The sequence below is a fragment of the Rhinopithecus bieti genome, unplaced genomic scaffold, assembly GCF_001698545.2.
Source record: "Rhinopithecus bieti isolate Rb0 unplaced genomic scaffold, ASM169854v2 scaffold_1530, whole genome shotgun sequence".
NCBI classification, from domain to species: Eukaryota; Metazoa; Chordata; class Mammalia; order Primates; family Cercopithecidae; genus Rhinopithecus; species Rhinopithecus bieti.
The window spans coordinates 1,008,982-1,023,249 of NW_016803808.1; the positions used below are offsets into that span (position 1 = coordinate 1,008,982).

Below are 14,268 nucleotides of genomic sequence, written 5' to 3' on the forward strand. Positions count from 1 at the left end.
CCTAGAAGAAAATCTAGGCAATACCATTCAGGTCATAGTCATAGGCAAGGACTTCATGTCTAAAACACCAAAAGCAATGGCAACAAAAGCCAAAATTGACAAATGGGTTCTAATTAAACTAAAGAGCTTCTGCACAGCAAAAGAAACTACCACCAGAGTGAACAGGCAACCTACAGAATGGTAGAAAATTTTTGCAATCTACTCATCTGACAAAGGGCTAATATCCAGAATCTACAAAGAACTCAAACAAATTTACGAGAAAAAAACAAACAACCCCATCAGAAAGCGGGCAAAGGGTATGAACAGACACTTCTCAAAAGAAGACATTTATGCAGCCAACAGACACATGAAAAAATGCTCATCATCACTCGCCATCAGAGAAATGCAAATCAAAACCACAATGAGATACCATCTTATACCAGTTAGAATGGTGATCATTAAAAAGTCAGGCAACAACAGGTGCTGGAGAGGATGTGGAGAAATAGGAACACTTTTACACTGTTGGTGGGATTGTAAACTAGTTCAACTATTGTGGAAAACACTGTGGCCATTCCTCAAGGATCTAGAACTAGAAATACCATTTGACCCAGCCATCCCATTACTGGGTATATACCAAAAGGATTATAAATCATGCTGCTATAAAGACACATACACACGTATGTTTATTGCGGCACTATTCACAATGGCAAAGACTTGGAACCAACCCAAATGTCCATCAATGACAGACTGGATTAAGAAAATGTGGCACATATACACCATGGAATACTATGCAGCCATAAAAAAAGATGAGTTCATGTCCTTTGTAGGACGTCATTCTCAGCAAACTATCGCAAGAACAGAAAACCAAACACCACATTTTCTCACTCATAGGCAGGAATTGAACAATGAGAACAGTTGGACACAGGAAAGGGAACATCACACCCCGGGGCCTGTTGTGGGGTTGGGAGAGTGGGGAGGATAGCATTAGGAGATATACCTAATGTAAATGACGAATTAATCAGTGCAGCACACCAACATGGCACATGGATACATATGTAACAAACCTGCACATTGTGCACATGTACCCTAGAACTTTAAGTATAATAATAATAATAATAAAAAGAATAATAGCCATGGGTAATTTACATGTGAAGGGAGACAGAGAGTTTGAGAAAAAATATTAAAATTCCAAATAATTATGGAACATTCTGCATTGTATAATTAAAATGTTGTCTGCAGGGATGGGAGGAGTCATTAAGCATTGCATTAACTATTATTAAATAAAAAACTAGCTTCCTATAAGTAATAACCTTCTTTGATTAAAAAAGTCTAAAGCCTAATCCTTTTTGAATACAAATAAAATCACATTCTTTTGTTAAAAAAAAAAAAAGTTGAAACCATATTTGTAAAGACTAACAAAAGGTCACAAGGTTAGAATTATGGTAGGGACTACATCTTTGCTAAAGAATAGGCACACCTGACCATGACCTGCCATTGCTTAGCTTGCTTTTCTCTAAATTGCTTACTGTTTCAGAGTCATGTAACCAGGGGTTGCAAGATTTATAACTTCCTCAACTACTCCTACAGAAAACATCACTATTGTCAAACTTAAAGAACTGGTCTTTGAGATATTTTTCAGAGTAGCACTTTGGCAGATCAGGAGACACCACCTGAGACCTCCTCCCAGGAACTAACTCAGCTATGCAAAAACAGTTTTAGACACCCCTATGCTTTCATCCCCAGTCAATCATTTATTTACAGTTCTCCAGGCCCCTGCCAACCAAAGCACCCTTAATTTGAATTCTCAGAGAGGCAGATTTGTGAAATACCTCCTCTGTCCCTCTGCTTGGCTGACCCTGCAATTATTAAACTCTTTCTTTGCTGCAATACCTGCTGTTCTCAGTGCATTGGTTTTTCTGGGCAGTAGTCAAGAAGAACCCATCGGGCTGATACCCTGGTAGCATTACTTTGCCAAGGAATGGGAAACAGGCTAATTGCAAGCAAGAATACCATCACTTCCCACTGTTTTTATCTAAAAGTCAGCAGTTTTTCATGAATTAATGCTTCTCAAATTGTTGTTTGCTTTTGGTCAATTTCCAGAGCCCAAAAGTGTTTCTGAAAAGTTCATCCAGTTTTACAGACATTTCAGGGGGAAGAACATTCATTGACCCCTTCACTATTCAATAGCTGGCAGGTGCATCTATTAAAAAATAGAAGAATTTTTTAAACCACCTGCTTTATCAGCACAAGATAGGCATGCCATCTTCACACAAGATTCAGAGGTCCCTCCTTTTCTTCCCACTCACTTTAGAACACTTGGGGTCCTCTGTAGGGGAAATTTGCCATTCCTCTAGAATCCCATTTCACTGATTAATAGCCTCACTAGGCTTTTCCTTGAATACAGACACACCAGATTCTGGTGTCTGGTGACCAGAACACCCACTTCCTTCCTTCCTAGAGACCTGCACATAATCCTCAATAAAAACTCTGCTGTACTACGAAGTGTGGGCTTGCTTGGTGATCTGCCCTGTCTCTCCTGGCCAGGTGTTCTCTTAGTTAGAACAAAGGGATCTCAATGAGTTACAGATGTAATAAAAGTCATGAGAGATTTTGTTTGTTCCTTTACAAAGCCCTATTCATAACAAAGAGGAAAGGACCTTCGATGTATTCACTATGCCAGACACAAATAGTGACAATGAACATGAAGTCACTCGATTCTTTCCTGTTCTCACTTTGTTTACGGATGACAAAAATGAACCATCCCCCCTGTCCAGCTATTGTTCAGATGCTTTTTTTAAAAAAACAAAATCTAACTTTTGTTCCCACACCTGGTTCAGTAAGATAATGAAGTCACTTAATTGTTCTTCACTAAGAAAATTTCAAAGCTAGCTAAAATATACAAATAAATTGGTCTTTGGCTGTTGGTATTAAGCAAGATTATTTTATCTTTCAAAATACAAGGAATAATATTGTAGTTTACATGAAGATTTAAGACCTTCAACAAATCACCTGATTAACAGTCCCCAATTCAAGCTCTCCTAGTATCTCAATAAGTACACATAAAAAAAATTTGAAGCTTTTTAATAACATCAAAAACTACCAATGTAATGGCAGAATCATGGAGCAACTGAGAAAGACAATTATCCATGAAAACACATCCAGATTTCAGCCTATTCTAGTCACTAATAAAACCAGGACTTTGAAAAAAAATGTTTGGAAAAGACTTCGTATCACCCCTCTCACACCCCAATGCCAAGATCTTGGTTTTTGCATCAAGATTAGAACCTATCACTGACTGTTCCTCAGGGGCCACATTTTAATAAAGGGTGCTACTGTCCAGATCTCCCCACCTGCCCGCACACAAGATCACTCATCATTCTTCTATCGACTTCAGGAGAAAAAACCTTTAGGCGGAAAGTAGGAAAAGAAAAAAAAAGAAATTCAAATGATTCTGAAAACCACTTAAAAGTGAGGCAGACAAGACTATGCGGGTCACAGTTCTTTCCATCCCATATTTTGGTTTATAACACAACTGAACCAGTAAGTGGGAACAGGGTGAAGACACCGCCACGGCTGAGCAACAGACGAGCTGCCATACCCTCTTAGAAATGAGGCCCTGAAGAAAAGGCACACTCTCCAGTCTGCTCTTTGACTGCAGATAGGAGAAAATGGTTAGCTGTGAGCAGAGTCTGCTATCAGTTCTGCTAGAATATACATGTGAATCATCTAAAATTGTCTGGCAGGATTCTGAGGACACAATATTGAATGAGACTCACAAGTCCCCATCCTGAGTTTGAAGTCCAGTACAGGAGGCGAAGGCAAACGTGTGCTGGCTCACAAACACGTGGCCACTCCACTGAATACGATGCATGTGTGTTTTCACATTTTAACATCTCTGAAATCAAGAATCCTCTTCATAATTGATGGCATGTAAACCTTTTTAGTGGTACATAAAATAACGGTACATCTTACTATCAATGGCATCTCACATTTAATGAAATGCAGCATTTCATTTCATCTTCACTACAATCTTATGAAGTAGGTATTCTTGCTCCAATTTACAAATGAGGAAACTGAGCATGGAGAGGGTAAGTAACTTGGATAATGTGACAAAGATACTGGGCAGGAGAGCGAGGATGAGAAGCAGTGTGGCTCTGAAGTCTGGATCTTAGCAGCAGATTTGTTTTGTTTTTTGTTTGTTTGTTTGTTTGTTTTGTCTGATTTGAGACAGGGTCTCAGTCTGTCGCCCAGGCTGGAGTACAGTGGTATGATCATGGCTCACTGAAGCCTTGACCTCCTGGGCTCAAGCGATTCCCCTAACTTAGCCTGCTGCATAGCTGGGACTACAGGCACACAGCACCACACACTGACCACTTGCAGTGTTAAATCACCTGAACACAAGTATGAGTAATACAGTGCAATATGTGAAGCATACAAGAAGTACAAGGTAAAGTACAACTCTAGGTAGAAAACTCAAGATAGAGTACAAGGCTGACTTATTTTATTAAGAGGGAAAAGGCCTCACCACAGAGGTCACAGGTCAACAGGGCTCTGAAAAACCAGCCAGAACTCAGCTGGGGGCAGGGGGCTCCCTGCAAATACAAAGGAACCAAGTGTCAAACAGTAGAGCATGTGTGCACTACTACAAATGGTTCATTATGGCTGGGCCCGGCTCAGTCGAGGAGCGAGTGCTGTGAACTGAGAGTGGAAAGGAAGGCAGGGGCAGTCACCATGGGCGCTGCGAAGCTGCCAAGCTAACGGAGTCCGAAGCAGAAAAGAGGCATGGTCAGACAGATACTGTAAAAATCATCTGGGCAGCAAAGCACAGCACAGACCAGAGGCCAGAGGGACTGGTTGGCAGAGTAATGTGAGACGCAGGTACCAGATGGTAAACAGCAGAAATGGGTAGAGCTGAAGACCAACAGTGGATCTGACATGGGTTGGGGGGTAACAAGAGCTAAGGGTCACCACCACCCACTTAGTGCTTACTACATGCCCTGGGCTGCTTTAAACGCTTTACAAATGTCAAGTCCTCAAAACAACTCAATCGGAAACCAAAGCACAGATAGTTCTTAGTGATGGCTAGATATGGAGGTGAGAAGAAAGAAGGGATGATTTAGTCCAGTACCTGGGCACCTCAGAGAGAGAATGATGCCACAGAAAGCATAAGTGAGGAAGAGATCTGAGGCCAAGATGAGTGTGGCGTTAGGTATGCTGGGGTGGACGCAGAAATGAGCAGGGCGAGACTGCAGCAGGAACATTTTCTGCCCAGGTACACCTGCGGACCATCAACCCCCATCTCCTTCTTCCAATGGCCATTTCTCTGCCTTCATTTTCTTCCTTTCTGTTACTTCTTAAACATGTTACCCTATATCTTTAAGGATTATCTCCCAAGAATTATCTTCATTTTAAAACTTTTCATTATAAATTCATATTGTCTGCTAAGTGTAGGGACAGAGATAAAGTGAATGGATTTAATAAGGTAACTAAGATTTAGATTAACCTTTGAAAAGAATGGAATGGAAACTGAAACCCATCGATTAAAACAATTTTCAAGAGAACTGAAGACTTAAGTGAGGTAAGAAATCATAACTGCAGTAGCTCCGTCAAGTTGCGTTTCTCTCAAACAACAGGCAGCCCAAGTACAATAGACAGCTGTGTCCAACTGAGGCTGGGAAAGCAGCCGGTGGTGCATGGAGTGCCAGTGAGGCAAGGGAGACGAGGGCGCAGGCAGGAGAGGTAGAGCTGGTGTTCAAGGAAGGGCAGGGCAGGAAGGCACAGCCAGGAGAACTGGGGAAGGGGAAAGAGGAGGAGCATCACCTCTAGCACACTTCCTAGGCCCTCAACTCTTGAGTCCCTCCGTCACCCACCACAGTCAGGCAGACATCCAAATGTGGGTGGTCCTGTGGGAGTAAGACTGTGTGATCAGGCTGTTCTCATGCTGCTACAAAGAAATATCTCCAAGTAATTTACAAAGAAAATAGGGTTAATTGGCTCACAGTTCTGCAGACTGTACAGGAAGCATGGTACTGACATCCGTTTGGCTTCTGGGGAGGTCTCAGGAAGCTTATAATCATGGCAGAAGGCGAAGGGGGAGCAGGCACATCACATGGCCAGAGCAGGAGTAAGAAAGCAGGGGGAGATGTCACACACCTTTAATGACCAGATCTCACAAGAACTCATTCACTATTGTGAGAACAGTACCAAACGGATGGTGCTAAACCATTCATGAGAACCTGCCCCCTGATCCAATCACCTCCCACCAGGCCCCACTTCCAACACTGGGGATTACATTTCAACATGAGATCTGGGAGGGGACACAGATCCAAACCATATCAGTAAGCAAGCCTGACTCCAGAAGAGGGGTCTCAGCCAATTCCAGAAGTTACAGATTTCAGATAGAGCAGCACTAGACAAGAGAGTGAATAGTGAGGGTGCAGAAACATGACGGACGCTAACGAGGGGCTAAGGTGACCCCTGGCACAGAGGCTGGTAGGATGGGATGACTGGGGAAGACTACAGAGCCAGCTATCCAAGAGGCATGAATTAATTCTAGAGCAGCTGTTCTTAAATTTCTTGGTCTCAGGACCTTTTTTACCCTTAAAAATTATTGAGGAAACCAAAGAAACATAACCTACATAAATAATAGCCACTGATATACACCATATTAGGAATTAAAACTGAGCATTTAAAAAAATCTATTAATTCAAGAATAATTATAATAAAGTTTTTATGAAAAATATATTTCCAAAACAAAAAAATTAGTGAGAAGAGTGGTACTGTCCTATATTTTTACAACTCTATTGAATGTCTGACTTAACAGTAGACCAACAGATCCTCAAATGTTTCTACTACAATATCACACATCATACAGACTCTGGAAAGCCCCCATATGCTCTTGAGAGAATGAAAGTGAAAAAGGCAAATAATGTCTAAGTGTTATTATTATGAAAATAGTTTTGACTTTACCACCTCCCTCCTAAAAAGGTCTCAGGGACTTTCAGAGATCTCCAGATCAGACTTTGCAAATGACTGATCCAGAGGATGGTAAATGACAGCAATTTAGAGAGACACAAAGAACAGAACAGCCAGATAAGCCCCCAAACTGAAACAGTGGTAAATGGAAAAGGTAGTGGGGAGGTGGGGAATTTTCTACTTGATATGTCAGCAGACACAAAAATAGATCTCAAAATTGGCTGGCACCTTTTTTGTAAGCCAGGTGGGGATAAAAGAGTATAATAACATATCAGAATCACTGTCCCAGTCCCACAAAATCTGGTATAACCCTTTACTTCAAAGAGGTAAAAATTACTGCTATAGAAAGTACTATCACTAATTAAACTATGTTCTGTTAGATACATTGGGGGTAAGAAAAACCACTGATTAACCCATGGCTCTAACATTTTATTTATTTGTTCATTCATTCGAGAAAGGGTCTCATTTGTCATCCAGGCTGAAGTGCAGTGGCACGATCTCAGCTCACTGCAGCTTCGACTTCCTAGGCCCAAGCAATTCTCCCGCCTCAGCCCCCCAAGTAGCTGGGACTGCCAGCCTACGCCACTATGCCCAGCTAATCTTTTGTATTTTTTTGTAAAGGCTGGGTTTTGCCACGTGGCCCAGGCTAGTCTTGAACTCTTGAGTTCAAGAGATCTGCCTGCGTCGGCCTCTCAAAGTGTTAGGATTACAGGCGTGAGCCACCACACCTGGCTAGCTCTAACATTTTATAGGAGGCATCAAACATATGCATGCATGTATCTTTATAACAGAATGATTTATATTCCTTTGAGTATATACCCAGTAATGGGATTGCTGGGTCAAATGGTATTTGAGATGGGGTTCCAACTGGGCTTCCTGGGTCGAGCAGGGGCTCAGAAAGCTGTGAAACTCACTCATTTCCTGCATCAGGACTTGGTCCTGGAAGAATAATATTGAAGCTATATGCTTAAAAGATTCCTAACGTCAGAATTTGTGCACGTGTTTTCTTCCCCAAAAAAGCTATAAACAGCGAAAATTTTGTTGTAAGCTTCCCTGTGTCCTCTCTCCCTCTCTCCCTTCCCCTCCCCTGAAACTAAAAGGAATGTTAAAAGTTCATTTTTCTGTGACCAGCAGACCTTATCTATGTCCCAATTCCAATTCCTTGTAAACACAATTTGTAAAATCCTGTGAGATCCTGTCTCCTTTGCCATGTCGCTGCAAGGTTATAAAGTAGATAAAACTTAAGTTACAATTCCAGTTTTCCTCAAGATCTGAGACATGTTAATTGTCTTTGTTTCTCGCTCTGGTAACATCTTCCCGCTGCATGTATTTCCCGCCTTAAAGAGTTTAAAAGGTGATCAAAAAATCTAACACTGGCTACCCGCTCGGGACCCCTTCCATGCTGTGGAAGCTTTGTGCTTTGTACTGTCACTCTGCTCAATAAAGCCTACAGTTTTTTTTTTCTCTCGGTCCGATCTGTGTCTCTGTCTCACCACGGGCTGCTGCCACACCAAATCTTTGGTGTGGCTAAGGCAACAACCTTTGGCGTTACAGGAATGCTGGGTCAAACAGTATTTCTGGTTCTAGATCTTTGAGGAATCGCCACACTGTCTTCCACAATGGTTGACTAATTTACGTTCCCACCAACAGTGTAAAAGCATTATTATTTCTCCACAGCCTCGCCAGCATGTCGTTTCCTGATTTTTTAATAATCGCCATTCTGACTGGTGTGAGATGATACCTCAAATTGGTTTTGATGTGCATTTCTCTAAACAGCGATGTTGAGCTTTTCTTCATATGTTTCTTGGCCGCATAAATGCCATCTTTTGAGAAGTGTCAGTACAGGAAGCATGATGCTGACATCTGCTTCGCTTCTGGGGAGGTCTCAAGAACCTCAGGAGGTTCCTGTCCTTTGGCCACTTTTTGATGTTTTTTTTTTTTCTTATAAATTTGTTAAAGTTCCTTGTAGATTCCAGATATTACACCTTTGTCAGATGGTTAGACTGCAAAAATTTTCTCCCACTCTGTAGGTGGCCTGATCACTCTGATGATAGTTTCTTTTGCTGTGCAGAAGCTCTTTAGTTTAACTAGATCCCATTTGTCAATTTTTGCTTTTGTTGCAATTGCTTTTGATGTTTTTGTCATGAAATCTTTGCCTGTGCCTATTTCCTGAATGGTATTGCCTAGATTTTCTTCTAGGTTTCCATCATTTTGGGTTTTATATTTAAGTCTTTAAATCCATCTTCAGTTAATTTTTGTGTAAGGTGTAAGGAAGGGATCCAGTTTCAATTTTTTGCACATGGCTAGCCAGTTTTTCAAGCACCATTTACTAAATAGGGAATCCTTTCCCCATTGCTTGCTTTTGTCAGTCTGTTGAAGACTAGATGGTTGTAGATGCGTGGTATTATTTCTGAGATCTCTATTCTGTTCCATTGGTCTATGTGTCTGTTTCTGTACCTGTACCATAAATGTTCAATTTTCACCGTGAGAAATAAATGCCAGGCTCAATTGTTCTAATACCCTTTCACCAAAATGCCTGGCAGTTTTTCAGGTTCTTAGCTATTGCCTCTGTTACCTTTTATCTGTCTTTTCCATAACTACTCTAAATAAGGACTGCTTAATAAGCTAGCAACAAGTAGGAGGAAGCCATGTTTTCCCTACACAATTTATCTAAAAGATTCTAAAATTATATTTTTAGTCAGCTGACATTAAAATACTATTTTGAAGTCTATATTTATTAGTATTTTAATAAATACCAACTGCAAGCACTTACAGAAGGCTGAACAATTTTAAATACAGAGATTCTAGAGAATAAAATCACTATTATGCTCAGACATTTATTTAAAGGTTAAAATATTTTTTTAAAGACTCCCAATACTACATCCTGATGAAGAAGACAGAGAACAAGCCAGTCACAATACAATATCTCAATAGTGCCTGCTATTCTTTCAAAAGTAAACCAAGATTTTACGCTAGCAGGTAAGCAAGTAAAATATCTTTGTTTCTCCAACTTAAATAAAACATTCTTTACAAGAATCTGAGTAAATAAGCAATCTAACAACCCTCAAAAAGACTAATGAATTTTACAGACTTTTAGAACTGCCAGTTACTGGTTTTGTGACCTTGTTGAAGTGATTTAATCTTCTGGAACCTCAGTGTCCCCATCTGTACAAGCAGACAGTAACACTTCCTATACAGGATTGTTTCAACGGTCAAATGGGATACAGTATTTAGGAGGAAAAAAAAAACACTCAGCAAAGTAGCACATAGAAATCACTCCATCATTCAGATTCCAAAGTCAAAGGCCAAAAGCTCTTTTTTATTAAACCATACTCTTTCTAACACAGTGACTACAGAACGTGCACATGCCAAGTCTATATACTTATAACAACACACCACATCATAGGTAGAGTTCATCATTTAGCAAGTCTCAACTGTCTAAGACAATTTCCTCCTTTACTAACCAAAAGTTGAAAAAATACCCCTTTCACTTATGCTTCTTTTCTCACAAAACTTTAACATGAACCACAATTTTTTATATAAATGGCATGGTATTATAACAACTGAATAATTTTGTTCGTCATTCTAATGGATGGTTGCATGGGCTCTTAATTTTTCTTTCAGTGTTCTGGCAAGGATTAGGATCTTGGTATAAAAGTAAGATTAGTTTCTAGAAGTTCCCAAAGGCAAAAGATGCATCCTTGTACTTTATCATAAAGAGTAATATTCTTATTTTAAGTTACTACAACTACCCAGTTATGTTTCAGTAATATATAATTATTTTCAAGATCAGATATATCATCAAATTGGATGATATCCTGAAAATGTTTTGGGTAGAAGAGAGGGAGGAAACAGGGTCTTGCTCTGTTCCCCAGGCTGGAGTGCAGTGGCACAATCACAGCTCACTGCTGGCTTGAACTCTTGGGTTCAGCAATCCTCCTGCCCTCCTCAAGTAGCTGGGACTACAGGTATATCACCAAACCTGGCTAAGTTATACAATTTGTGTAGAGGCAGGGTTTCACTATATTGCACAGGCTGGTTTTGAACTCCTGCCCTCAAGCAATCCTCCCACCTCAGTCTCCCAAAGCATTTGGGGTTACAGGCATGAGTCATCATGAATGACATCTTTTGATTTTTAATTGATTTATTTGGGGCATTAACTATCAAACTGACCTTTTAGACAGTCCTGACCTGGCAGAGCCCCATTTTATGAGCAATCTATGTGAACTTCTTTTTACTCTAATAGGTTTAGAATGTCCAAAGTAATGCCTTTATTTACCAAACATGTGTGTTAGTCTTATCATCCCTCTAATTAACGGAATCCCCCTACTTCATATAAAAGCCCTTGATCCAAGAAAAAAAAGTGCTTCCCTTACTTGCTCAAGAATGACTGAAACCTCAACAGGGATTCAGTTTACAATTTGAAATAAAGTTAATTCAAACATAACACCTCCAAAAGAGACACGACATTGACTTACCAGTATACAAAGGAATCTCAATCACAGCCTTTCCTAAGTGTAGGATTTGATGGCAAAATGCCATGTTCTGAAAATCTTTCAGAAATCCAACAGGACCTGGACATCCTATTACCTATTACCAAGTAACTCCCTACGGGAACTGAGAATATTTTTAAAACCTTACATCCTAAGCACAATATGCCAAAAGGCAACCACATTCTTTCGGATAGAGCTATATGCATATTTGCTCTGATGAACAATCACGAACACCTACAACCCCTGCTTTTGTTCGGAGACCCTGTTGGCTCCACAAACTCTCCTCAATCTATTTAGAGTATTTCTTTTTAATGACACAATCTCATAATCATAATGGTTACTGCTTAGAAATAATAATAAAAAGCCCTGGGTGGAATGGGACACAACTAATTCAAATCCCAGATCACCGTTACTAACTTCTGTTTCTTGGTGAAAGAGGCATAACACACAAACCTGTAAGTGCTGTTGCTAGGATGCAATCGCATGTGCTTATCACAGTGACTGACACATGGTAATTACTGAAACATTAACTCTTAGGAGGATAAGATAATATCAAAAAATCAGTTTTAGAATTACTCATAGCTTCCCAAATGAAATTCAATTTTTATCTTGGGTTAGCACAGCAATACCAAGAGGGCCTGTACCTTTATTCCAAACCCCTGAAAGGCTGGTGAATATGGTCCACAGAGAACATACAAGAAAACAATCTAAAGTCCACTTTCCTTGCTGCCACATTTTATTCTCTCTTGTGGAATCATGGGATTGTCCTCAGTGAAGTTAGTATTTTCCCCAGAGTTCCTGCCAAGCCACTAACCACTGCTAATCAACTCCATGAGGACACATTTTCAAATGACTTGAGCCTTCTGCCTGCCAGATGACACTTCCAAGATCATCATTCATTCCCAGTAGAGTTGAGGCAGTTCCTGATGACACTTCTATCTAGGAAGCCACTGTAGGAGTGCCGTGAGTACTGACAGATGAAGGGTAACACAGACCCCAGGACAGTCTGCTCTTCAGGGTAATGGTGGATTGAGATAGAGACCATGGCAGCCCGAGCTGCTTCTTCCTGCCCCGACTCCACCCCACTTTGCCAGTTACCATGTCCGCTGACCCTGTGGAGAGCCTAAGAGGGAGAAAAGCAAGAGGGAAGAGAAGCAGAGAACACCAGGAGACTATGGCAAGTCAACCCATCAAGTGTGGCATTCAAGGCCAAGAGCATAGTGAAAAGAATTTAGAAATCTCTTACACCAGGAACCAATAACCAGCCAAAAAAATGTTAAAAAGAGTCAAAGGCAAGAACTCACAAATACTCATCTGATAGAACAGAATACAACAGGTAACTTCACTTACTGAGTTATCATCTGTATGCTCAACAGTGGGATTTTAAAAAGAGTAAAATATCCCTGCCAAGGAGTTCACACTCTGGGCAGAAGAAAATGAACTGCAGTACACGGTGGTAAATATGACAAGTATGAATGCTTTAAAATAAGCTTTAATATCACATAATCAGGAGAGAGAAAAAAAAACCAGCAAAATACTTCAGAACTAAAAATGACCTCTGAAAGGATTTGATCTAGGAGTTTGAACATCTCTTCTTGGTAGCTGAACCCATTATTCCAAGAAAAGTTTACCTACGTGCCCACAATACGAAGCATGTAGGTACACTGCTCCTCATCAAAGTTACTGATTTAATCCAATTTAAGCCTAGAAAGGCAAAGTGACTTAGCCAAGGTTCTGAAGGTAATGGAAACTTAGCAGAGCTTGAATTCAAACCCATATATATCTGATTCCAACCAGTGCTCATAAAAATCAATCATTAAAGCCACCCAGTGGGAATCAGAGTTTAAATTCAACCTTTTTTCATGTCGTTGTCTGCTGTTCAATTTTATCATCAATAAAGTAGACTTCTGAAAAAAATATATTTCCCAATATTTTAAAATAAGTATATGTTGGCATCATTCTACTTAACACCAAGTATCTGTAAATCATTTGTAACTTTTTTATTCTACTGAATACAGTCAGTGGCTAACACATAGTTTTACTACTTTCCACCACAGCTGTTCCCTCCAGGATGCCCCCCTGCTTTGGTACACCCTTCTTTTGTAACTAATTGCCTGTGGTGGGTAGTTAGACTGTAAGCTTCATGAGGGGAAAGACTCTGTCTTTTTATTCATCACTAGATCCCAGCATCAGCATAATAAACATTTGTTGCAGGAATGACGTTGTAATATTCCCAACTTAACTGTTCATTTCAGAGGGTAAGGAGCCCATCTCCTTTATCTTTGAGTTCCTGGAAATACTGTGGCCAACAATAAGTGTTTGTTCAAATCGGTGGGCAGCTGAACCATATAATGGGAGCTTTAAAATCACTTTCCTACAGCTTTTACAATATAATTCCACACACAGCAAAGCAACCCATTAGATCTATGCAATAATTTATTGCATATACTTACATCTTTTACATTTTTCTTCAGGTCATGTATCTCGTTGAAAATTACTTGCCTGTAATCCCAGCACTTTGGGAGGCCAAGGCAGGCAGATCACAAGGTCAGAAGTTCAAGACCAGCCTGGACAATATGGTGAAATCCCGTCTCTATTAAAAATACAAAAATTAGCTGGGCGTAGAGGCACATGCCTGTAATCCCAGCTACTTGGGCAGCTGAGGCAGGAGAACTGCTTGAACCAGGACCCGGGAGACACAGGTTGCATTGAGCCAAGATTGCCCCACTGCACTCAGCCTGAGCTAGAGAAGGAGACTCCGTCAGGAAGGAAGGAAGGAAGGGAGGGAGGGAGGGAGAGAGAAAGAGAGGAGGGAGGGAGG

The 14,268-nt window shown here is 40.5% G+C and overlaps 1 protein-coding gene across 3 annotated transcripts in view; it reads right to left on the bottom strand.

The window, feature by feature from the left end:
• Positions 1–14,268, bottom strand: part of MBOAT2 (membrane bound glycerophospholipid O-acyltransferase 2) — a 147,057-nt gene that overhangs the window by 64,741 nt on the left and 68,048 nt on the right. The gene's annotated exons all lie outside the window — the stretch shown is intronic.